At 42.5% G+C, this 27587-nt stretch overlaps 1 long non-coding RNA gene across 1 annotated transcript; it reads right to left on the bottom strand.

The window, feature by feature from the left end:
- Positions 1-8219: 8219 nt before the first annotated feature.
- On the bottom strand, positions 8220-26418 carry LOC145860881 (uncharacterized). The gene is made up of 2 exons (XR_014380629.1): positions 25910-26418; positions 8220-10165 (listed from the first exon to the last, which is right to left on the bottom strand). It is a non-coding gene; the product is annotated as an uncharacterized LOC145860881 (long non-coding RNA).
- Positions 26419-27587: the final 1169 nt, after the last annotated feature.

The raw sequence follows: 27587 nt of genomic DNA, 5'->3' as shown, positions 1-27587 counted from the left end.
AAATGCCTACGGAGGCCTAGTAAGGACAAACTCTTTTTTTTGTAACATACTCTTTTTGTTGTTGTCGCATAACAGGTTAATGAAAACTCATTGGATGATGATTGATGAATATTGCATAACCAAAGTAATAAAAATAAAGATAATTTTCATGACAAGTGAGTGGGATTAAAACGATATGCAGTGCTTCATATAGTATAATAGAAATTAAACTCACTAGCACAGTTGTGACTCCACCTATTGTTGGCTGGTGTCCTTTTCCCGCCGACAGAAGTTCTTCGCGCACTTTGCATGTAGAATGTTTGCCGCGCGCGCCTGGCAAGTGCAAGTGTCCTCAACGCGTGCAGCTATACCGCAACTTTCCCGCCGGAACCGAAGGATTGTGACTCACCTCCACCTCCGCTTTATGTCTGAAATCATCTCATAGGAATTTGTAGACAACTTCGAAAGCTTCAATTTAAGTCACGGATAGCACAGCGTTTAACCTCTTGGCTGTGGCAGCTATCAATGGTTATGTTCTTTGACTTTGTCTAAAGTGCAGGAGGCTTTGTTTCACCATAGAGACATTTTGCCCAGAGGAATTTTTATTCAATTGCTAAAGTAGCCTAACAAGTGATAGAAAACAAGTCAGACTGATGCACAAATCTGTCCCATCCAAACAGAATTAAGATAGTCAACTTAATGGAGGGGCTTACCGGGGCTGAAGCCCCTGGGCCCAGGCCAGTTGGGGGCCCAAGAGACAGTAAAAAAAAAAAGATATATATTAGGGAAATATATACTGTATATATTATATATACAGTATTTATTATATATGTATTATATATTGTTTATTTTTTTCACTGCAACCGTCAACCACAGAAAGAATGTAGACAGCCTGCTGCTGCAGCTCTGCTAATCTTCAGGCGGGAGGTAGGGGGCTCACATGGGTAATTGGAGGGCCCTGCCTTAATTGGGTAACTGATTAATAAAACATTTGTGTCTGGTCAATTGTGTGAGTCAGGGGCTGGGCCCAAGCCCGTAGTGGCCCAAGAGGCTTTTTTTCTTTTTCTTCACCTGACCAGAGGAATCTGCTCTCAATGTTCAAAATACACCAGAGAGCATAGTTTAGCCACAGAGGATAAAAGTGTATAAAAAAGTTCTGTGGATTAAGTTTTTATCACAAGCGCATACATCTAACTGTCAAAATGAAGGAAACACCAACATGAAGAGTATTTATTTAAGACTATTCTATTTTTGACTTAACACTTATTTTTCTTAAAACTGCATTGTTGGTTAAGGGCTTGTAAGTAAGCATTTCACTGTTGTATTCGGGCCCATGTGAGAAATACAATTAGATTTGTTTTGATTTAAAATGTGTTTACGCCTTGCAATAGATTCTCCAAGTGGACCTAAACCATGCCAGGAAAATGCACCCCACACCATAACATATACTTTGTATCTCTTGTTTACTCAAGTGTTTCCTTTATGTTGGCAGTTACTGGTACAACTACAGTCAGGAAGTCCTCAGTTTGGGCATAATGTGCTCCAAATATAGGCTACAGCTTGTTGCATTGTGGCCATAGGGATATAATCCATAGAAAGGTTTTGTAACCTCTTACCCTAGAAATTTGACTGATAAACTCATTGGTACACTATCAATGGCTGCCAGTCCTGACTTGAATGGGAATTGCCATCTATGGAATATATTTATAATGTTGGTTGCTGCTGTCGGTTTGCCTTTTGGAAATTTCGAAATAAAACTGTGGGAAAAACGCACAGTTTGGAAAGCAAATGCCTAATTCTGAAAAGAGAAGATTAATCTGTCCGTAGAACTACTTTTTGTTCTCAACAACTCCCTATTTGTATCAAAATTCAGCACTGTTTTTTAAAGTAGTGATGGCCGATGAGTGCATCGGCCATCACCGTGAGTAGCATACAGCTGTTTTCTTCATCCTTAGGTGTGTCAATGTGCCACTGGAAATGTTATTTAGTAGTCTACTGTAGCAAGGGTTTTTCTTTATTTTTTACTATTTTCTACATTGTAGAATAATAGTGAAGACATCAAAACTATCAAATAACACATATGGAATCATGTAGTAACCAAAAAAGTGTTAAACAAATCAAAATAGATTTTAGATTTTAGATTCTTCAAATAGCCACCCTTTGCCTTGATGACAGCTTGGCATTCTCTCAACCAGCTTCACCTGGAATGCTTTTCCAACAGTTTTGAAGGAGTTCTCACATATGCTGAGCATTTGTTTGATGTTTTTCCTTCACTCTGCAGTCCAACTCATCCCAAACCATCTCAATTGGGTTGAGGTCGGGTGATTGTGGAGGCCAGGTCTTCTGATGCAGCACTCCATTACTCTCCTTCTTTGTCAAATAGCCCTTACACAGCCTGGAGGTGTGTTGAGTTATTGTCCTGTTGAAAAGCAAATGATTGTCCCACTAAGTGCAAACCAAATTTGGACTCATCAGACCAAAGGACAGATTTTCACTGGTCTGATGTCCATTGCTCGTGTTTCTTGGCCCAAGCAAGTCTCTTCTTCATATTTGTGTCCTTTAGTAGTGATTTCTTTGCAGCAATTCGACCAGGAAGGCCTGATTCACGCATTCTCCTCTGAACAGATGATATTTAGATGTGTCTGTTACCTGAACTCTGTGAAGCATTTATTTGGGCTGCAATTTCTGAGGCTGGTAACTCTAATGAACTTATTCTCTGCAGCAGATGTAACTCTGGGTCTTCTTTTCCTGTGGCGGTCCTCATGAGAGCCAGTTTCATCATAGCGCTTGATGGTTTTAGCGACTGCACTTGACATGGTTTGACTGAACTTCATGTTGTAAGTAATGATGGACTGTCGTTTCTCTTTGCTTATTTGAGCTATTCTTGCCATAATATGGACTTGGTCTTTTACCAAAAAGGATATCTTCTGTATACCACCCCTACTTTGTCACAACACAACTGATTGGCTGAAACGCATGAAGGAAAGAAATTCCACAAATTAACTTTTAACAAGGCACACCTGTTAATTGAAATGCATTCCAGGTGACTACTTCATGAAACTGGTTGAGAGAATGCCAAGAGTGTGCAAAGCTATCATCAAGGCAAAGGGTGGTTACTTGTAAGAATCTCAAATATAAAATGCTTTTTTGGTTACTTCTTGATTCCATATGTGTAATTTCATAGTTTTGACGTCTTCACTATTGTTCTACAATGTAGAAAATAGTCAAATAAAGAAAAATTCTTGAATGAGTAGGTGTGTCCAAACTTTTGACTGGTAAAGTGCCTTCGGAAAGTATTCAGACCCTTTGACTTTTTCCACATTTTGTTACATTACAGCCTTATTCTAAAATGGATGAAAAAATAAAAATAATCCTCAGCAATCTACACACAATACCCCATAGTGACAAAGTTAAAACAGGTGTGTAGATCTTTTTTCAAATTTATAAAAGTAAAAAACAGAAATACGTTATTTACATAAGTATTCAGGCACTTTGCTATGAGACTCGAAATTGAGCTCAGGTGCATCCTGTTCCATTGATCATCCTTGAGATTTTTCTACAACTTGATTGCAGTCTACCTGTGGTAAATTCAATTGATTGGACATGATTTGGAAAGGCACACACCTAAGGTCCCACAGTTGACGGTGTATATCAGAGCAAAGAATTGTGTCGAGTCACAGCTCTGAGGAAGGTTAACAAAACATTTATGCATCATTGAAGTTCCCCAAGAACACAGTGGCCTTCATCATTCTTAAATGGAAGAAGTTTGGAATCACAAAGACTCTTCCTAGAGCTGGCCGCTCGGCCAAACTGAACAATCGGGGGTGAAGGGCCTTGATCAGGGAGGTGACCAAGAACCCGATGGTCACTCTGACAGAGCTATAGAATTCCTCTGTGGAGATGGGAGAACCATCCAGAAGGACAACCATCTTGTCAGCACTACACCAATCAGGCCTTTATGGTAGAGTGGCTAGACGGAAGCCACTCCTCAGTAAAAGGCACATGACAGCCCGCTTGGTGTTTGCCAAAAGGCACCTAAAGACTCTCAGACCATGAGAAACAAGATTCGCTGCTCTGATGAAACCAAGATCGAACTCTTTGACCTGAATGCCAAGCGTCATGCCCTACGGTGAAGCTTGGTGGTGGTGGCAGCACCATAGCTGTCGGGATGTTTTTCAGCGGCAGGGACTGGGAGACTAGTCAGGATTGAGGGAAAGATGAACGGAGCAAAGTGCAGAGAGATCCTTGATGAAAACCTGCTCCAGAGTACTCAGGACCTCAGACTGGGGCGAAGGTTTACCTTCCAACAGAACAACGACCCTAAGCACACAGTCAAGACCACGCAGGAGGGGCTTTGAGACAAGCCTCTAAATGTCCTTGTGGCCCAGCAGGAGCCCGGACTTGAACCCGATCGTCTCTGGACAGACCTGAAAATAGCTGTGCAGCAACGCTCCCCATCCAACCTGACAGAGTTTGAGAGGATCTGCAGAGAACAATGGGAGAAAATCCCCAAATATAGGTGTGCCAAGCTTGTAGCATCATACCCAAGAAGACTTGATGCTGTAATCGCTGCCAAAGGTGCTTCAACACAGTACTGAGTAAATGGTCTGAATACTTATGTAAATGTGATCTTTTTTAATAATTTTTGTAATTTTACATTTTACAAAAAATTCTGAAAACCTGTGTTTGCTTTGTAGATTGATGAGGGGAAAAAACTATTTAATTAGTTTTAGAATAGGGTTGTAACGTAACAAAATGTGGAAAAGGTCAAGGGGTCTGAATAATTTCAGAATATTGTACAATCTGTGTGTCGCTTCATTGGGCTATTGTTTTATTTCAAGACCAGATTGATCTCAGTTTGTCAGTGCCAGAGTAGCCACTCATTTTGGTCATATGTGTGGTATTAGAAAAGATTCAACTAATGTCTTCTGTCATGTCAATTAAGTCGTTTTGCATGAAATGTGTTTTTAAAAGGCTGGGGGGGGGGGGCTATAAATAATCCAAAGGTGCACGGATTTGTTTACAGTAAATTATGGTGTGCCGGGAAGGGGAGGGGGGCTATAAAAAAACAAAGCCCCTATGATATCTCAATCTGGGCCTGGGGTAGCCTAGCGGTTAAGAGCGTTGGGCCAGTCATTAAAATGTCACTGGTTCGAATCCCCGAGCCGACTAGGGGAAATATATGTGGATGTGCACTTGAGCAAGGCTCTTAACCCTAATTCCTTATGTAAGTCACTATGGATAAGAGCTTCTACTAAATGACTAAAATGTACAATTATGTAGCCTATAAAAACCCTGGATTGCTGATGCTATGTATTGGCCATTTAAGTAACTTTTTGTTGTAGTGGGGGCAGTAACATTAGCAATCTAAAAATAAATCTACTTTAAGAAAATGTTTTAGTATACAGTAGGCAATTTTCTATGTATTATTTGTGTGTTTAGCCCACATAATATAATTATTTGAAAGTATGCATTAAAGTGGCTGTAATAGAATAAATGTGGCAAAAAACGAATGTAGACATTAATAAATGCATTTCTATAGCTTCCAAAATATATTTTTTCACAACATTGAGGGAATGCCAAGATGGAGGCACAGTGGCTTCAACACAGAGCCCCCTATAATTCATCAAGTGTATAGACAAATCATTGGCAGGGTATAGGCCCTTACTTACTACCATACTGTAGACTGTATAGCCTACAGCCAGCCTACTGTTTTATTTTGTTGTTGTCTACTGAGTAGGCATACTGTAGTTTCTATACGGTTTGTCATTACTTTAGCCTATAGATAATATGGATCCGTCAGTGAAAATCCCACTTTTAAAAGTTCATATTCTGTTAACTCATACCCAAATAATGTTGTTGACTCATCCTATAATTGTATTTGTGGCAAAAGCATAAATTGGAGGAAAAACATTTAATAAAAAACAACAACTCAAACGTATCTCAAACAGACTTTTTTAAAATGGTTGCTATTTCCTCATAGAGGCTGACGAGCTGGCCAATCAGCGGTCTACTTGGATTAATATTTTTTATGACCGGTATAGGCCCACACCATTCTGTTGTTGGAGTACGCCCTCACCATTCCAACACAGAAAAGCTCATTTTTAACATATTTAATTACCATTTTTGGAAGGAAAACTATTCCATTCATATTAAAGTTAAATATAGGTAATATTTCATAGAAATCTGGAAGCACTGGACAGTTACTTTAAAATAGTAATACACAATGGTTGCATTTGTGTGACTGTTATTTTGGTGCTGGCCATAATGAGCTTATACTAAACTGTAATTAATTAGGCCTATTATCATTATGCCAATGCAGCCAATAGTCTATAATGCAGGCACGTCTAAATAAAAAATTAACAACTACCCCTTTATAAATCCTATAGTATACCTTATTGTAAAGTGTAGGCTAGATCAGAATGTGCCTAATGCCTCTGCATGACTGAAAAAAACAAAATTCTGATATTTACAGCACCACACAGGCACACTGGTAGGCCTATCCTACATGAGTCACACTATCCTGCAGCACTTTTGAATCACGCAACCAAAATAAAGTCTCTCCGTTTCCAGCTGATCTGCGCACGTAATTTGCAGCCGGGCAGTCTGAGATATCTCTGACTTCAAAAATACAGAACGATAACGACAATACTGTCTGAGGCCACTAAAGAGATTACTGCTGCGTGAAACCGTCCCTGCGATAGATGAAGATGTTATCCCAAATGCTGTTAATTAAAATGGGGGAATATCTTCACATTTTATCACCACCTTGTTCTCTCCACTTCAAGACCCAATAGCATCAGCTGTGCTCTCTCGTGCCAGCTCTCTCTCTCTCTCTCGCTCTCTCTCTTTCTCCCTCTCTCTCTCTCAAAATATAATAAAATAACAGAATATAGTTATCTGATGCTTGTGTTACCGTTCAAATAACATATTTCTGTGATGTTCAGGTCAAAGGCAAAACATCTGGTTTAAATCGATCTGAGAGGAAGGAAGCCATTAAGTTGTGTGTTTTATCTGACTTTGGGGGTAAGCTGGGGTGTTTAATGGTGACCTCCAGCTTCTTATCTGGCCATGCGCCTCAGCTTATAATATATTCAAACCAGCTGAAGAAGCTTACTGACTTTCCCTGTCTTTCTATTACTCTTACTCTTTCTCTCTCAGTCTCTCTCTTTCCCTCTGTCTCTCTGTTGGTCTTTTTCTTCAGAACAGTGATTGACTTCAGTAGATCGTGAGGTTCAGTATGTCCTTCGATCTACACCAAGGTCAAAGGTGAAAACCATCTCTCATTGTTAAACTACATTTTTTTGTGTGCTCAGTCTCGGCATTTGAAGCTTTGCAGCATTGCGATGCACTCTAATAGGTGCCTAAATGAATTTGACTGTCACTGCGTGCTTAGATACTCTGTGGACCACCTCTCAGAGGGAGCGACAGAAATAGGCGGTAAATGTCCCAGTTTATCTTTGGGAAAATTAAAGCTAAAAATGAGAATGTGATTGGCTCAAATGCCTGGTATGCTGAAGGGCACTTAGTTTGTCTGTTCTCTTCTTGTACTTATCCAACCTAAAATATTTTTGAAATGCCATCAGGAAAAGTATTATTTTTTGGGAAATCCCTACAATGGGAAGTCAAACATTGTAAGTTATACCGTGATGTAAACTATCACTGTTACTGACATCATCTGTGTCAATGGTCTAAATCTCCCGGGTGTTTGATTGAGATTGACATATTTTCAGATTTAAGATTCAGAAGTAGAGCGTCAAGCTAAATTGCTCGGTGAAGACGCTGCTGTTAAGAGACAGATTTTCTCCCAGGTCAAGGTCACACACAGAGAGTATGTAATTGCCCCCTGATCTCTAGAGCATTGTGAGAAATCGGATATCCCCTCCTCTCCTGAAGCGGGGTAGGGCAGACTCCGGCCTTTTCTCATTTGGGCAAAAGTCTGTCCTCCGTCCTCTCTCCTCTGTCCTCTCTCCACCGTGACACGGAAACCGATAAGTGGTCGAGGCGATTTCAATTCGTTGGTAGACGAATGGAACAGTGTCCTCCCCTACTTGATAGCCACCTTTCATCGAGGCTAGTAATGTGTATCCTACCTGAGTCCTTTGTGGAAGAATTTTGAAATCTGCCACACCCCATTTGAATTAGCTTTTGTTTTGTCGAAGGAGAAAAGCATGCACACATTTAAAACGATAAGTAGCATATAGGTTTTATCTATAAAATGTCTTGCACAACTAACTTAATTCATTTGATCAGTTTACACATTTATTTTGGGTACCACCGCTGTAAACGTAATATACCTGATGACGCTCGAGTGGAGAAGGAAGTCTCATTGCATACAAGCGCATTATGTCTATGTTCCCTCTCCTCACCGCCTTTCCTTGATGACTTTTGACCTTCTTCAAAAGGAAGCAAAGAAAAGATAGAATAGAGAGGACGCAGCAGTTGAGCAAATCCAATTGAGAAAACGCATCCATCCCCATCAGACCTAGAATATATATATTCTCTTCTTTTTTTTCCTGAGTGGCAGGCCAAAGGTACAACAGAAATATATATATATGGAAAATAATACATGAAAATGTGATATGGACTGAATATATGAAAATACATATATTTTAAGATTGTACCTGTAACAACCCCCCCTAATAAAAAATGACAAATAATTAAACATTTGGTCACCAAAAAAAGAAACAAATAACACTGTATTAACCAACGTGTGTATTTTGTTGTCTTTGTCTTTTGTGGTCTCTGTAAACAAGATGTTGGCCATTACATGTCAAAAGAAAGATGTCTTCTATGTATACCAGGTGCCAATTTCACACTTAGAGCTGTCTCTCCATGCCCTTGCTGTACCAGTAGCACTCCCATTTGGATGTATTCTCCCAAAATAACACACAGTACTTCCCAAGGGTCCCTGCCCTATTTTATAAATGGCTATTCTTTAAGACATGCTCTGTCTCAAGCCAAAGCCAAGTACCAGCCCTTCCTTTAAACATTCATCTTCACGCCAGCCATTTTATTCAAAGGGGTTCACAGATTGATAGTATAGTAAAGAGTATACACAAACTCGTCAACACCCTACACTTTGTCAACTCTCTTCAATCTCAGCAAAACAATGACAGTTTTTGAGTAACCACCCAGCCAACGCACTTAATCCTAATTGCTCATGTAAATTGCTCTGGATAACAACGTCTGCAAAATGACGAAAATGCAAATGTAGAGTTACAAGATGACATGGACTCACACCCTGGGTTGTTCTGAACAGAATGAGCCTATGTTTGTCTATTGTGAAGATAATTTGTTGCGGAACGTGCACCTGAATGTACGCATGACTCCTTTCTACTGAGATTGGTTTCTATTTCAAATGATGCCCACCTGACCCAGATTGCGATTTATAATGGGTCATTTTTTTATTGCGTAAACACCAACTACAAGTGTGCTTTCTCTAGTCCCTCAACGGCACAGCTAGGAGAGCTCAAAAAAACACCTTCTTTGAGTAATAAAAGTGCAATGAATTTACTTAGGAACTGCGCACACTTTGGAGAGGTGTGTGGCCACGTGGAGACACCAAATCAAATCAAATAAAATCAAATGTATTTATATAGCCCTTCTTACATCAGCTGATATCACAAAGTGCTGTACAGAAACCCAGCCTAAAACCCCAAACAGCAAGCAATGCAGGTGTAGAAGCACGGTGGCTAGGAAAAACTCCCTAGAAAGGCCAAACCTAGGAAGAAACCTAGAGAGGAACCAGTCCTCTTCTGGCTGTGCCGGGTGGAGATTATAACAGCACATGGCCTAGATGTTCAAATGTTCATAAATGACCAGCATTGTCAAATAATAATAATCATAGTAGTTGTCGAGGGTGCAACAAGTCAGTAACACAAGAGTAAGTGTCAGTTGGCTTTTTCATAGCCGATCTTTGAGAGTATCTCTACCACTCCTGCTGTCTCTAGAGAGTTGAAAACAGCAGGTCTGGGACATGTAGCACATCCGGTGAATAGGTCGGGTTTCCAGCAGGTCTGGGACAACAGGTCTGGGACAGGTAGCACGTCCGGTGAACAGGTCAGGGTTCCATAGCTGCAGGCAGAACAGTTGGAACTGGAGCAGCAGCACGGCCAGGTGAACTGGGGACAGCAAGGAGTCATCAAGCCAGGTAGTCCTGAGGCATGGTCCTAGGGCTCAGGTCCTCCGAGAGAGAGAAAGAAAGAAAGAAAAAGAGAAAATTAGAGCATATTTAAATTCACACAGGACACCAGAAAAGACAAGAGAAATACTCCAGATGTGACAGACTGACCCTAGCCCCCCGACACATAAACTACTGCAGCATAAATACTGGGGCTGAGACAGGAGGGGTCAGGAGACACTGTGGCCCCATCCGATGAAACCCCCGGACAGGGCCAAACAGGTAGGATATAACCCCACCCACTTTGCCAAAGCACAGCCTCCACACCACTGGAGGGATATCTCCAACCACCAACTTACCATCCCGGGACAAGGCCAAGTATAGCCCACAAAGATCTCGCCCACAGCACAGCCCAAGGGGGGCGCCAACCCAGACAGGAAGACCACGTCAGTGACTCAACCCACTCAAGTGACGCACCCCTCCCAGGGACGGCATGGAAGAACATCAGTAAGCCAGTGACTCAGCCCCCGTAATAGGGGTAGAGGCAGAGAATCCCAGTGGAAAGAGGGGAAACCGGCCAGGCAGAGACAGCAAGGGCGGTACGTTGATCCAGCCTTTCCGTTCACCTTCACACCCCTGGGCCAGACTACACTTAATCATAGGACCTACTGAAGAGATATGTCTTCAGTAAAGACTTAAAGGTTGAGACTGAATCTGCGTCTCTCACATGGGTAGGCAGACTATTCCATAAAAATGGAGCTCTATAGGAGAAAGCCCTGCCTCCAGCTGTTTGCTTAGAAATTCTAGGAACAATTAGGAGGCCCGCGTCTTGTGACCGTAGCGTACGTGTAGGTATGTACGGCAGGACCAAATCGGAAAGATAGGTAGGAGCAAGCCCATGTAATGCTTTGTAGGTTAGCAGTAAAACTTTGAAATCAACCCTTGCCTTAACAGGAAGCCAGTGTAGGGAGGCTAGCACTGGAGTAATATGATCAATTTTTTTGGTTCTAGTCAGGATTCTAGCAGCCGTATTTAGCACTAACTGAAGTTTATTTAGTGCTTTATCCGGGTAGCCGGAAAGTAGAGCATTGCAGTAGTCCAACCTAGAAGTAACAAAGGCATGGATTAATTTTTCTGCGTCATTTTTGGACAGAAAGTTTCTGATTTTTGCAATGTTACGTAGATGGAAAAAAGCTGTCCTTGAAACAGTCTTGATATGTTCTTCAAAAGAGAGATCAGGGTCCAGAGTAACGCCGAGGTCCTTCACAGTTTTATTTGAGACGACTGTACAACCATCCAAATTAATTGTCAGATTCAACAGAAGATCTCTTTGTTTCTTGGGACCTAGAACAAGCATCTCTGTATTGTCCGAGTTTAAGAGTAGAAAGTTTGCAGCCATCCACTTCCTTATGTCTGAGACACAGGCTTCTAGACACATTTCAATTCACCATGTTTCATTGAAATGTACAGCTGTGTGTCATCCGCATAGCAGTGAAATTTAACATTATGTTTTCGAATGACATCCCCAAGAGGTAAAATATATAGTGAAAACAATAGTGGTCCTAAAACGGAACCTTGAGGAACACCGAAATTTACAGTTGATTTGTCAGAGGACAAACCATTCACAGAGACAAACTGATATCTTTCCGACAGATAAGACCTAAACCAGGCCAGAACTTGTCCATGTAGACCAATTTGGGTTTCCAATCTCTCCAAAAGAATGTGGTGATCGATGGTATCAAAAGCAGCACTAAGATCTAGGAGCACGAGGACAGACGCAGAACCTCGGTCTGACGTCATTAAAAGGTCATTTACCACCTTCACAAGTGCGGTCTCAGTGCTATGATGGGGTCTAAAACCAGACTGAAGCGTTTCGTGTACATTGTTTGTCTTCAGGAAGGCAGTGAGTTGCTGCGCAACAGCTTTTTCAAAAAATGTTGAGAGGAATGGAAGATTCGATATAGGCCAATAGCTTTTTATAATTTCTGGGTCAAGATTTGGCTTTTTCAAGAGAGGCTTTATTACTGCCACTTTTAGTGAGTTTGGTACACATCCGGTGGATAGAGAGACATTTATTATGTTCAACATAGGAGGGCCAAGCACAGAAAGCAGCTCTTTCAGTAGTTTAGTTGGGTCCAGTATGCAGCTTGAAGGTTTAGAGATCATGATTGTTTTCATCATTGTGTCAAGAGATATAGTACTAAAACACTTTAGTGTCTCCCTTGATCCTAGGTCCTGGCAGGGTTGTGCAAACTCAGGACAACGGAGCTTTGGAGGAATACGCAGATTTAAAGAGGAGTCCGTAATTTGCTTTCTAATGATCATGATCTTTTCTTCAAAGAAGTTCATGAATTCATCACTGCTGAAGTGAGAGCCATCCTCTCCTGGGGAATGTTGCTTTTTAGTTAACTTTGCCACAATATCAAAATAAATTTCGGATTGTTCTTATTTTCCTCAATTAAGTTGGAAAAATAGGATGATCGAGCAGCAGTGAAGGCTCTTCGATACTGCACGGTACTGTCTTTCCAAGCTAGTCGGAAGACTTCCAGTTTGGTGTGGCGCCATTTCAGTTCCAATTTTCTGGAAGCTTGCTTCAGAGCTCGTGTATTTTCTGTATACCAGGGAGCTAGTTTCTTATGACAAATGTTTTTAGTTTTTAGCGGTGCAACTGCATCTAGGGTATTGCGCAAGGTTAAATTGAGTTAAATTGAGTTCGGTTAGGTGGTTAACTGATTTTTGTCCTCTGACGTCCTTGGGTAGGCAGAGGGAGTCTGGAAGGGCATCAAGGAATCTTTGGGTTGTCTGAGAATTTATAGCACGACTTTTAATGCTTCTTGGTTGGGGTCTGAGCAGATTATTTGTTGCGATTGCGAACGTAATAAAATGGTGGTCCGATAGTCCAGGATTATGAGGAAAAACATTAAGATCCACAACATTTATTCCATGGGACAAAACTAGGTCCAGAGTATGACTGTGGCAGTGAGTAGGTCCAGAGACATGTTGGACAAAACCCACTGAGTCGATGATGGCTCCGAAAGCCTTTTGGAGTGGGTCTGTGGAATTTCCATGTGAATATTACAGTCACCAAAAATTAGAATATTATCTGCGATGACTACAAGGTCCGATAGGAACTCAGTGAGGAACGCTACATATGGCCCAGGAGGTCTGTAAACAGTAGCTATAAAAAGTGATTGAGTAGGCTGCATAGATTTCATAACTAGAATCTCAAAAGACGAAAACGTCGTTGTTGTTTTTTTTGCGGTAAATTTAAATTTGCTATCATAAATGTTAGCAACACCTCCGCCTTTGCGGGATGCGCGGGGGATATGGTCACTAGTGTAACCAGGGGGTGAGGCCTCATTTAACACAGTAAATTCATCAGGCTTAAGCCATGTTTCAGTCAGGCCAATCACATCAAGATTATGATCAGTGATTAGTTCATTGACTATAACTGCCTTTGAAGTGAGGGATCTAACATTAAGTAGTCCTATTTTGAGATGTGAGGTATCACAATCTCTTTCAATAATGGCAGGAATGGAGGAGGTCTTTATACTAGTGAGATTGCTAAAGCGAACACTGCCATCTTTAATTTTGCCCAACCTAAATCGAGGCACAGACACGGTCTCAATGGGGATAGCTGAGCTGACTACACTAAGCTGGCAGGCTGGCTAACAGCCTGCTGCCTGGCCTGCACCCTATTTCATTGTGGAGCTAGAGGAGTTAGAGCCCTGTCTATGTTCGTAGATAAGATGAGAGCACCCCTCCAGCTAGGATGGAGTCCGTCACTCCTCAACAGGCCAGGCTTGGTCCTGTTTGTGGGTGAGTCCCAGAAAGAGGGCCAATTATCTACAAATTCTATCTTTTGGGAGGGGCTGAAAACAGTTTTCAACCAGCGATTGAGTTGTGAGACTCTGCTGTAGAGCTCATCACTCCCCCTAACTGGGAGGGGGCCAGAGACAATTAATCGATGCCGACACATCTTTCTAGCTGATTTACACGCTGAAGCTATGTTGCGCTTGGTGACCTCTGACTGTTTCATCCTAACATCGTTGGTGCCGACGTGGATAACAATATCTCTATACTCTCTACACTCGCCAGTTTTAGCTTTAGCCAGCACCGTCTTTAGATTAGCCTTAACGTCGGTAGCCCTGCCCCCTGGTAAACAGTGTATGATCGCTGGATTATTAGTTTTTAGTCTAATACTGCGGGTAATGGAGTCGCCAATGACTAGGGTTTTCAATTTGTCAGAGCTAATGGTGAGAGGCTTCGGCGTCTCAGACCCCATAACGGGAGGAGCAGAGACCAGAGAAGTTTCAGCCTCCGACTCCGACTCGCTTAATGGGGAGAACCGGTTGAAAGTTTCTGTCGGCTGAATAAGCGACACCGGTTGAGCATTCCTACAGCGTTTCCCTCCAGAAGCCATGAGGAAGTTGTCCGGCTGCGGGGACCGTGCGAGGGGGTTTATACTAACGTTACTATCTGTACTTACTGGTGGCACAGACGCTGTTTCATCCTCTCCTACACTGAAATTACCCTTGCCTAACGATTGCGTCTGAAGCTGGGCTTGCAGCACAGCTATCCTTGCCGTAAGGCGATCGTTCTCCTGTATATTATGAGTACAGCGACTGCAATTAGAAGGCATCATGTTAATGTTACTTAGCTTCGGCTGTTTGAAGTCCTGACGAACCATGTCCAGATAAAACCTCCGGGGTGAAAAAGTTGAATGAAAAAAGTTGAGTGAGGGAAAAACTAAAAATATACGGTAATGAAAAAGTAAAAACCGTGAAGTAGTCAGGTAGCAAAGTAAGATCGGCAACAAAACGCACAGCAGCACGTAAACAAGTCTGCAAGTTGTGCCCTCTCACTCAAACCCTTGTCATTTTTTGGGGCTTATTGTCACGCTCTGACCTAGGAGAGCTGTGTTTTCTCTGTTTAGTTAGGTCAGGGTGTGATAGGTGGGTGGGCATTCTATGTTTTGTTTTCTATGTTTTGGCCGGGTATGGTTTCCAATCAGAGGCAGCTGTCTATCGTTGTCTCTGATTGGAGGCCATACACAGGCAGCCTGTTTTTCCCTTTGTTTTCGTGGGTAGTTGTTTTCTGTTTAGTTTGTAAACCTGACGGAACTGTTGGCTGTCATTTTGTTATTTTGTCTAGTGTTCGTTTCCATTCAAATATATAACGATGAGCACTCTACACGCTGCGCCTTGGTCTCCTCTATACGACGCCCGTAACAGAACTACCCACCACCAACGGACCAAGCAGCGTGCACTCCCCAGGAAGACGAGTGGGACCAAGCAGTGTGGTTCAGAAGACTGGACCTGGGAAGAGATTCTAGATGGGGCAGGACCTTGGACAAGGCCGGGAGAGTATCGCGCCCGCCGGAGGAGATAGAGGCAGCGAAGGCGGAACGGCGATACTGGGCGGAACGGCTAAGAAGGCAACAGCAACATTTTTTGTGTGTTCGTTTCCATTAAAATATATACTGCTCAAAAAATAAAGGGAACACTTAAACAACACATCCTAGATCTGAATGAAAGAAATAATCTTATTAAATACTTTTTTCTTTACATAGTTGAATATGCTGACAACAAAATCACACAAAAATAATCAATGGAAATCCAATTTATCAACCCATGGAGGTCGGGATTTGGAGTCACACTCAAAATTAAAGTGGAAAGCCACACTACAGACTGATCCAACTTTGATGTAGTGTCCTTAAAACAAGTCAAAATGAGGCTCAGTAGTGTGTGTGGCCTCCACGTGCCTGTATGACCTCCCTACAACGCCTGGGCATGCTCCTGATGAGGTGGCGGATGGTCTCCTGAAAGATCTCCTCCCAGACCTGGACTAAAGCATCCGCCAACTCCTGGACAGTCTGGGGTGCAACGTGGCGTTGGTGGATGGAGCGAGACATGATGTCCCAGATGTGCTCAATTGAATTCAGGTCTGGGGAACAGGCGGGCCAGTCCATAGCATCAATGCCTTCCTCTTGCAGGAACTGCTGACACACTCCAGCCACATGAGGTCTAGCATTGTCTTGCATTAGGAGGAACCCAGGGCCAACCGCAACAGCATATGGTCTCACAAGGGGTCTGAGGATCTCATCTCGGTACCTAATGGCAGTCAGGCTACCTCTGGCGAGCACACAGAGGGCTGTGCGGCCCCCCAAAGAAATGCCACCCCACACCATGACTGACCCACCGCCAAACCGGTCATGCTGGAGGATGTTGCAGGCAGCAGAACGTTCTCCACGGCGTCTCCAGACTCTGTCACGTCTGTCACGTGCTCAGTGTGAACCTGCTTTCATCTGTGAAGAGCACAGGGCGCCAGTGGCGAATTTGCCAATCTTGGTGTTCTCTGGCAAATGCCAAACATCCTGCACGGTGTTGGGCTGTAAGCACAACCCCCACCTGTGGACGTCGGGCCCTCATACCACCCTCATGGAGTCTGTTTCTGACCGTTTGAGCAGACACATGCACATTTGTGGCCTGCTGGAGGTCATTTTGCAGGGCTCTGGCAGTGCTTCTCCTGCTCCTCCTTGCACAAAGGCGGAGGTAGCGGTCCTGCTGCTGGGTTGTTGCCCTCCTACGGCCTCCTCCACATCTCCTGATGTACTGGCCTGTCTCCTGGTAGCGCCTCCATGCTCTGGACACTACGCTGACAGACACAGCAAACATTCTTGCCACAGCTCGCATTGATGTGCCATCCTGGATGAGCTGCACTACCTGAGCCACTTGTGTGGGTTGTAGATTCCGTCTCATGCTACCACTAGAGTGAAAGCACCGCCAGCATTCAAAAGTGACCAAAACATCAGCCAGGAAGCATAGGAACTGAGAAGTGGTCTGTGGTCCCCACCTGCAGAACCACTCCTTTATTGGGGGTGTCTTGCTAATTGCCTATAATTTCCACCTGTTGTCTATTCCATTTGCACAACAGCATGTGAAATTTATTGTCAATCAGTGTTGCTTCCTAAGTGGACAGTTTGATTTCACAGAAGTGTGATTGACTTGGAGTTACATTGTGTTGTTTAAGTGTTCCCTTTATTGTTTTGAGCAGTGTATAACGATGAGCACTCTACATGCTGCGCCTTGGTCTCCTCTATATGACGCCCGTAACACTTATGTTGCACCTACCCCACATTTTCCAGGAATATTGTTTTCATGTTACTGAATGTATCCAGATTATTTTCAGATTTCGTTATCAACAAATGCGGCGAAAAGTACAGTAAATGTAAAATTTGTAAAAAAAATCAACAGTGTAATGTTTGGATTCAGTCTTGTGTCAGGTGAACTGTTTGGTCTAATGATTGTTCTATAATCTCCAAACGTTTCCCTTTCAATTGATACCATGCTTATGCATATGCTTTTCCTATTTCTTCTGTAAGAGACATTTCCAATATAGCCCTATCCATATAGGCTAATTCCCACAAGCGTAAAGGGTTAGCACATGAAACCAAACATGCCGAGAGAAAACAGTGATGTTTCGAAAACATGTCTACTGGCTTGGTTTGAATATGGCAAGAGATCTATCTTTATGGACTAACTCAGTGTTCCCCAAATGGCGGCCCGCCGGCTGAATTTAACCCATGGGTGGTCCCCCCCTCTGTTCCCAAGTATTCCCACGCATAATAGAGATACACGTGGTGGTATACAAATGTAAGCAAGATTTGAAATTATTGTCTTAGTCAAATGTTATATCTGTTTGGGCTTCTTGTGGTCTATTTGCAGTCTACAAATTATTTGTCATTATGTTCTGGCCTCCCGACATCCACGCAACAAAAAAAATCGGCCTGCGGCTGAATCTAGTTGATGATTCCTGGACTAACTGTTCTATCTTACTGTAGTGTTGGTTCACTCAGAGATGGCAAGGTTGTAGTATTGCGCAGTGGTGTAAAGTACTTAAGTAAATATTACTTTAAAGTACTACTTAAGTAGTTTTTTGTGGTATCTGTACTGTACTATTTATATTTTTGATTACTTTTACTTTTACTTCACTACTTAAGTATATTTAAAACCAAATACTTTTAGACTTTTACTCAAGAGGCATTTTACTGGGTGACTTTCACTTTTTTACTTTTACTTTCATTTTACTTTACTTTACTTTTACTCAAGAATGACAATAGGGTACTTTTCCACCACTGATATTGCGTAGTAAATGGGCGGCATTAATGATAATGTCTTCCACAATGAATGACATACGCAAAAGTCTGAGTTGTGTTCCCTTATCTCAACTCTGACTCAAGCCACAAGTGTTCAGGTAATACAGTTTTAATGAAACTTGGACAATAACAAATTATTCTAAAAACTTAATTTGGCCTTTCCCACCGTTTTTCCAGGGCTGACACCATATAGTGGGCCAGCTCGGTGTTCGTGCTAACAATAATACTAATCAGCGCAATCACAACAGTGTTAAGAGGGGACGTTCCGAACGTGTTGAGTAACGAGGCAGGAGAGGTGGCCAACCCAACCTTGGGACGCGGATGGATGATGTCACCTGTCCGAACATTCCGTTTGGTCCCAATCTCAGCTTGGCCGGTTTCCTCCTCCTCTGGCGGAGCCCGGGACTCCCACCCTACATATGGGGACAGGATGTAACACTTTTGCTGGCTGATTTACATCTAAACAAACACAGGCAGACCAAACAATGTTCAGACTGAAAGGGAGCGCATGCCTTTCTCCTCGGCCCGGGCCATTTGATATTGGCATATAGGACCCAGCTGGGAAGGCTGATAAGCGGGGTGGGAGGGGAATTGCTGGCCCAAAAGGATAGCATTTTTCCCTGGAGCTGCACTGGGCCAATGTAGTGTGAAAGGAGGACCCTTCAAGTTCAAGGAGCATTCACATAAGGATGGAGGGTAGAAGTGGCAAGCGGGACAGCAATCTGAGAGGTTTGCCAGTTTGAGTCCCAAGTCCAGCAGGAAGAATCTGGTGGATATTTTTTTATTTCATCTTTAATCTTAATCTTTATTTCACTAGGCAAGTCAGTTAAGAACAAATTCTTATTTACAATGACAGCTACCGGGGAACAGTGGGTTAACTGCCTTGTTCGGGGACAGAACGACATATTTTTACCTTATCAGCTCGGGGATTCAATCCAGCAACCTTTCGGTTACTGGCCCAATGCTCTAACCACTAGGCTACCCCACCTGCCGCTCCGGATATCATAGATGCCGTCTCCTCCCCTTCTGCTCCAGGGGTGCGGCAACGTGGCAGTTCTCTGGAAAGGAATATGGGGCAATCAAGTATCTTTTTTCAGATCTTCAGAAGAGGGCAGGAGGAGAGAGTTATTCACTGTCTGACGCAGTCCCCTGAATTGGCCTTTGAATATGCCTTACGCAATAGTTTTGAGGATGTTACATAGTTTCACAATCGAAACATACAAAAAGATATGCATTGACTTGTTAATATGATTGTCTTACACTAGAATTTTTCTGTTATAAAGAATATGTGCAGAATATTTATGTACATTTATTTACAAAACCTAATTCCATATTTATTTACATGTACAATTTCATCATTTTAGACAATACATTTCTCCAGAGTGACAGTCAGTGCAGTATAGCCTTTATTTAGAGGACTGAACGAGCAAAGAGCATAGAGAGAAGCAGTCTACTTCATGTGCAGTGTAAATGTGTTTAAGCGTTGATATTAGGAGCATGTGAGAGGGTGTGTGTTCTATGTTATAGTCATATGGTATGTGTCTCTGTGTGTCGAGATATTTGCTATTTCAGGGTAGCAGTTGATTGACACACCCAGACATACTTGTGATACCTGGAGTGACCCTGAGCTTGGCATTCATTGGTGGGTGTGAGGGATTCAGATGTATAAACTGGGTGGTTTGAGCCCTGAATGCTGATTGGCTGACAGCCATGGTATATCAGACCATATACCATGTGTATGACAAAACATTTATTTTTACTGTTTTTATTTATTATTTTTACTCTTTGTTGCCTCTCTGATTAATGCCCTCATTGCCTGGTCTGTGGGTTTTGGTGGGCGGCCCTCTCTTGTCAGGTTTGTTGTGGTGCCATATTCTTTCCACTTTTTAATAATTGATTTAATGGTGCTCCGTGGGATGTTCAAAGTTTCGGATATTTTCTTATAACCCAACCCTGATCTGTACTTCTCCACAACTTTGTCCCTGACCTGTTTGGAGAGCTCCTTGGTGCCACTTGCTTGGTGCCACTTGCTTGGTGGTGCCCCTTGCTTAGTGGTGTTGCAGACTCTGGGGCTTTTCAGAACAGGTGTATATATACTGAGATCATGTGACAGATCATGTGACACTTAGATTGCACACAGGTGGACTTCATTTAACTAATTATGTGACTTCTGAAGGTAATTGGTTGCACCAGATCTTATGTAAGAGCTTCATAGCAAAGGGGGTGAATACATATGCATGCACCACTATTCCGTTTTTATTTTGTATAATTTTTTTAAAACATTTTTTTCATTTCACTTCACCAATTTGGACTATTTTGTGTATGTCCATTACATGAAATCCAAATAAAAATCTATTTAAATTACAGGTTGTAATGCAACAAAATAGGAAAAACAGCAAGGGGGGTGAATACTTTTGCAAGGCACTGTGCCACACCCCCTCATGCCTTATTGCTTAAGTATAGCACTGGAACAGAGCAAAGTGAATAACTCCTGAAAGTAACAGGGTGGTAAACTTGCTTTCACCTATCCAATTACTTACTTACAGTGCTTACTTCAAGGAAGGAAGGATGCAATTCTGTGCGGAGCATACTTTGCAGAGCCATTCCCTTTACTGCTCCTGGAAGGCATATTTAGTAGTAGTAACTAGTGGTTCTACAACATTTTATAACATGGTTAGAGTGGACTTGTTTACCATGCAATGCACTCATCTTTAAAGGGCCCCATTTGGACAGTCCCCACAGGGGCCCAACGCCTTATCTTCTTGCTAGTTCGACCCTGGGACACCCCTCAATGTGCTAATCCCTCAAGCGAGCATCCTGGTTTGAGACCCTTTCTCAGGGCCCTTTCCATCACCCCAACTTAGGGTCTGCGGCCGCCTGACGCAGGCCAGGTCCCGACAGGCTTAGCCAGCATGCCAGACATGGAGCCTGCCCGCATCCCATAGACTCACACCCTATTCCTTTCTCTTCTATCCTGTTTTTCTCCCTTTCTTCTTTCTCTCGTTATAAAGCGCCAAGCATAGTTGGTAGCGTAGTTTATCAGTAAGGGGTCAAGCAGGGGGATTTGAGCTGGGCCCTGGATGAGAGAGCCAGGGCCCCTGGGAATGCACTTAGCAGAGGTGCCTGCTGCACCTCTTGTTAAGATGCCCGGGGTGTGGGGCTGGACAGTCCGAATCGCTTCAACCTACGGTCTGGACACTCGGTCGCCATTCGCCGCTGCCGGCACAGGAGATGCTCCAGAATCCCAAATAGCACTGTGTGTCATCAGTTGCGATAACACATAATCGAATCCCCATGTTCACCTTCTGTGGTGTGTGGTGTGTAGGGTATTTGAAGAAAGACTGGACTGAAATCATATCTGCCAATTTTTGTGTGTGCAAATGTGATCACTTAAAGGCAAGGAATGTTTGAGGACAGGTCCACCATTGTCCAAATCCCAAATTGACACTTGACTAAATGCCTCTATGTGATATAGGATACAAAAAAATGATGTAATATATTTTATGTTTGATGGCACTGTAGAGGAACCATGGTGAATATTCCCAGTTTATTTTGAGCGGAAGTGGTCAGTGGCAGAATAGATTGTGTGGTTGTACCAAGCAGTCTGCCACCACCTCTCACTTCAAACATGCCTTTCCCTCTCCTTGTCTGTTTCCAGGTAGGGCTTAAAATAAAGGGAACCCGATCCGTGTGTGTAACTCGTGTTTCGTGGATAGAGGCCCCCAAAGAGCCAGCCCCCATCCCCACTCCCCCACTTTCCAACAGAGGCCTTTGTAATGGAAAACCTCCAGTGTTATTTCGACCCTCATATTTTTAGGCAAGGCTACTATTGTTCTCCCTATAGCCTAAGCCAGGATGTGTTAGCCGGAAAGTTCGGAATTCTTGTTTTGTCGTCTTTATTATGCTGGAGAATGGCCGCCACACCCACAACCCTTTTGGCCCCCCTGGGTTCTGGGGGGAGAGGAGCAAGGACCCTACAGAGGCTTGTGGGGATTACTAAGCCCTAAGGCTGACGGGACCAATGAACCTTGATCTCTCTATCAATTTACTGAAGGACAGCTGCCCTCGTCCAGTCCCCCCTGCGGAGAGAGAATGGCTATTTTATCTGCCCCCACCCCCTAACCCACCCCAGTCCTTTTGTCTTTACCCTGAGCTGGTTAAGGAATGTTAGGTAGTACCACACACATTCCGCATCTCTAGGGTTGGAGGTCTTCATTTGTGTGTGTGTATATGAGTGCACATGCATGACTATGTATCTCTATGTGCCTGTGTGTGAGTGCGTATGCGTGACTGTGTTTGTTTGTACATGCGTGTCTGTTCATTGTAATGGGAACCCATGTCGCCCCTCATCGTTATGGGAACGCATGCCTGCTTGAAAAGTCAAATTGAGAGCTCTCTCTGTAATGTCACGTAACTCAATCTCTGAACTGGGCGCACAGTGGGGGCGTGGCTTGGGGGTGGGTTCGGGAGGTGTGGAAAAAGTGACGGATGGGAAAGTTAAGTGTGACACGCGTAACCAACTGAGCAAATGAGATGGCTCTATGGATGAATGTCCCCTACAACTCCAATTCAAGAGGCCACACAGCCACACGCACGAACGCATGCATGCACACACACCACCCAAAACCCAGCCCCTAGTGCATCTCTGAGATCCACTGGGTGAATAGGCACTTGGAGCTCCTAAAGTTATTTGTGTTGGAACTGCAAGCTGATTTGGCAAGTGTTGGGACTGAGGAAGTGTGTGTGTGTGTGTGTGTGTGTGTGTGGGGGGGGGGGGGGGGGGGGGGTTTGAGGTGTAATAACATAGGGGCCTAGCTGCAGCTGGGGTCTTTAACCCTAGCTGTAGAATAATAATTAGCGCTTTGTCTTGTCACCACAGAAGTACGTTAATAACATACCCAGCTAAGGTTGCCTGTTCAGTGTGTGTGTGCATACAGGCCCGTGTGAGATATAGGGAGAACGAGAGTTCATGCCTATTACATTGGGGATTGGGAAGAAGTCACTGTATTGCCCCATCTACAGTAAATTATAAACTGGGTGGTTCGAGCCCTGAATGCTGATTGGCTGACAGTTGTGGTATATCAGACCGTATACCATGGGTATGGCAAAACATGTATTTTTAATGCTCTAATTACATTGATAACCATTGTATAATAGCAATAAGGCACCTCGGGGGTTTGTGGTATATCGGCAATATACCACGGCTAAGGGCACTCCGCGTTGCGTCGCAGATAAGAACAGCCTTTAGCCGTGGTATATTGGCCATATACCACACCCCCTCGTGGCTTATTGCTTAAGTATATCATCCATGACACACACACACACACACACACACACACACACACACACACACACACACACACACACACACACACACACTCTCCTCTTTTTTGTCTACCCTCTCAACAGTATATCAGCTGACACTAAAAAGGGGAAAAGAAAATAGAACCATGAGCAGCAGCTGGTGGGCCTTCACACTGACTGTGTCGCAGGAGAGAAGAGCTTGATTGTAATGAGACACTTCTTCAGTAAGAGGGAGAGAGGAGGAGAGAAAGAGAAGAAGAGGATGGATCATTTGTTTCCAGTGCATTTAAAGGTCGTGAACAGCCAAAATCATGTTTTTCAAGAAATTGGATGATATTTGAAGGAAACCAGATCCTTTGGAGGATTACCCGTAGCTGTTCTGATGAGACATCCATACATCCATAAGCCAATTACAGTGTTTCAAAATATTGTGGGCTATTATATGCCTGTTTCTTGGTTGGTCGCTCATTTTGGGTGTGTAGACTAAAATGTTCGATTTTTGCATTCTTATTATACAGTACTTATTGTGTGAAGGAGTTAGACTATTCCCGTCTGCCAACGGTTTATTTGCATTTTCATGTCGTCGAGAAATAAATGGCAACCACATTCTCAATCCTTTTACTGACCTGTGAAATTATACAATAAAACAATGTGTGCAATTATATATTTTTTTCATGGCTGAAGCAGATGCGTCTGGCCAATGGAACGCACCTTTCATTTGGAACAAATCAAACATTACAGCCCAGTCCCCTTGAGTAATTGCAGTCCTCATCACTCATCACTCATCACACACACCGACATGCACGTCGAATGTGAAGCTGCTACCACACACACACACACACACACACAGACACACACACACCAGAGGAGGCTGGTGTGTGGCTAGAATGAATGGAATAAATGGAACGGTATCAAACACATGAAAATCACATTTGATACCATGTGTTGAATACCCTTCTATCCATTCCAGCCATTACAATGAGCACGTCCTCCTTTATCTCTGCCCATCAGCCTCCTCTGATGCACACACACACATAATACGAGGACTGCAGACAGCAGGCGCAATGAAATCCTTTCGCTGCTAAAGTGAAGAGGCTATGAATGCCATTCAAGTGTGATTATTTCTAACGGGAACCCAATTCAAAAATAGACTCTCTCTTACCAAAACATAGTCCCCCTGCCCCCACATTGTGCTACCAACTCCACCTCTTCTCCCTCTTATTCCAGGCTGGCTTGGTGTCACTACAGTGTAAGTCCTAGGCCCGTGTGTTCCACAGAACTGTGTGAGACTCTGTAATCCCAGTGACATCACTTGCATGTTCCCAAAACATAGGGTGAGAGTGATTTCATGTGTCTTAGTGGTGACTAACACCTATGTTACACTTTTTTTTCAATCGCTTTTGTGCTATTTTCACAAGTATGTGGTGAGTTATAAAAAGTCTTTGTTACCCGTTTGTAATTTTGTACACTTGTAACACAGCAAGTATTGTATTCAAAACACTTTATTCATTTAGTTTGGAGAAATCCTTCACCACACAGCCATTGATCCAAAATATACATTTACTGTGAAATACCACGAGAACAATGATTTAAACACTAATACACAACATAATGATACACAATTTCTTTATTTTAGAATCTAGATTAACTGTTGGGGATCTTATCCCGATATCGGGATTTATTGTCAAGAGACCATGGCGGGAAATTCAAAAACTGCAAGAATCTAATAATTTCAATTTCTCAAACAATCAACTATTTCTCACAATTTGAAAGATAAACATCTCCTAAATCCAACCACATTGTCCGATTTCAAAGAGGCTTTACGGCGAAAGCATAAAGTTAGGTTATGTTAGGAGAGTACATTGAAAATAGCTGTGTGTAATGTTTTGTCAATTCAAAGACAGGCGTCACCATAAGCGGATAACCAGCTAGAATTATGCACCAACCTTTGACAATCTTCCTCAGATGACACTCCTAAGACATTATGTTACACAATACATGCATTTTTTGTTCCATCAAGTTCATATTTATATCCAAAAACAGCATTTTACCGAAGCGGTGAAAATCCGATTTTTTTTTCTCTCAAATGCTTCCGGTGAACAACGTTACAAATCACAAAATTACTATTCGATAACATTGGTAAATTATATTATTGTCATTCAAATATTCATAGTTTAACATTTCGTAAATGCTACTGCAATGCCAGATTTCAAAATAACTTTACTGGGAAATCACAATTTGCAATAAACCGGGTGCTGTGCTAAGAACAATAGGCTAGGCTATACAGGTTAGCACCATCTTGTAACCATGTAATATCAAAATTACTATTGTCAATATTCCCTTACCTTTGATTCTCTTCATCTATTGGCAATTCCACGCATCCCAGGTCCACTGCAAATGTGGTTTCTTTCAACAAAGTTCATAATTGATGTCCCAATAACTCCAAGTTGTTAGCGCTTCGGTAGGCTACTAAAAAGTAGCGCGGGGGGGGGGGGGGGAGTCACGGCGAAAAGTAAAAAAAATAATCTATTTACATTGTTCAAACATGTCAAACGTTGTTTAGCATCAATCTTTAGAGCCATTTTTAACGTGAAACATCAGTAATGTTTCAACCCGACCTCTCCTGTGTCTTGAAAAACGTCTTTGAAAAATGTATCGCATCACATGATTGCGCAGGTGCAGCCAATAATGAAGTGACGACATCCCAGGGAGGTCAACTTCTCTTCCTTGTCATCCGGTCTCTGTTCATCATAGACGCTTCAAACAACTTTATAAAGATCGTTGACATCTAGTGGAAGCCGTAGGAGTTGCGAAATGAATCCTTTCTCACTATGGTATCTATAAAACAATGACACTAAATAGTACAGTCACAAAATTCAATTTTTTTTTTAATCTATTTTTCACAGGTTTTTGCCTGCAATATGAGTTTTGTTATACTTACAGACACCATTCAAACTGTTTTAGAAAATTCAGAGTGTTTTCTATCCGAATGTGTTAATAATATGCATATCCTAGCTTCTGAGTTGGTGTAGGAGGCAGTTAAAAATGGGCACATATTTTTTTCAAAATTTCTCAATACTGCCCCCGAGCCCCAACAGGTTTTAACCTAGCAAATAAATGCCAAATAAATGTTTCAAAATTGCACATTTATTGTAATATGCTAAAGTACTGTAAATTACAGACATTGCACAGTTTTTTTTACATTAGGTAATACACTTTCCACCTGTATTGTAAACATGTATTGTATTGTTGTGGTCGTGCGTGGCTTAGTTAGTAAAATCATGGCACTAGGAACACCAGAGTTGTGGGTTCTATTTCCACTGGGGTCACATATGAAAATGTGTGTACTCATTGTTGCAACTTAATAATCATGTAACACCTGTGGTATTACAGCACTGCATTGGCCCATAAAAAAAAACAGCAACTGGATGCATGTTTACTGGATAGGGGATGCATTTGTTATAGAACTTTTCTTTTTACTTACTGTGAAGTAAAATCATAATAGTCATCATCATAATAGTACATAACAGTATATATCATACTTTATATGTTTATACTTTACAAACGTACAGTTGAAGTTGGAAGTTTACATACACCTCAGCCAAATACATTTTAAACTCAGATTTTCACAATTCCTGACATTTAATCCTAGTAAAAATTCCCTGTCTTAGGTCATGTGAAAGAATGTGAAATGTCAGAATAATAGTAGAGAGAAGGATTTACTTCAGCTTATATTTCTTTCATCACATTCCCAGTGGGTCAGACGTTTACATACACTAAATTAGTATTTGGTAGTATTGCCTTTAAATTGTTTAACTTGGGTCAAACGTTTCGGGTAGCCTTCCACAAGCTTCCCACAATAAGTTGGGTGAATTTTGACCCATTCCTCCTGACAGAGCTGGTGTAACTGAGTCAGGTTTGTAGGCTTCCTTGCTCGCACATGCTTTTTCAGTTCTGCCCAAAAATTTTCTATGGGATTGAGGGCTTTGTGATGGCCACTCCAATACCTTGACTTTGTTGTCC

This window comes from Salmo salar, chromosome 15, assembly GCF_965601325.2.
Source record: "Salmo salar chromosome 15, fSalSal1, whole genome shotgun sequence".
Taxonomy (NCBI): domain Eukaryota; kingdom Metazoa; phylum Chordata; class Actinopteri; order Salmoniformes; family Salmonidae; genus Salmo; species Salmo salar.
This window is presented reverse-complemented; position numbering and strand designations above follow the sequence as displayed.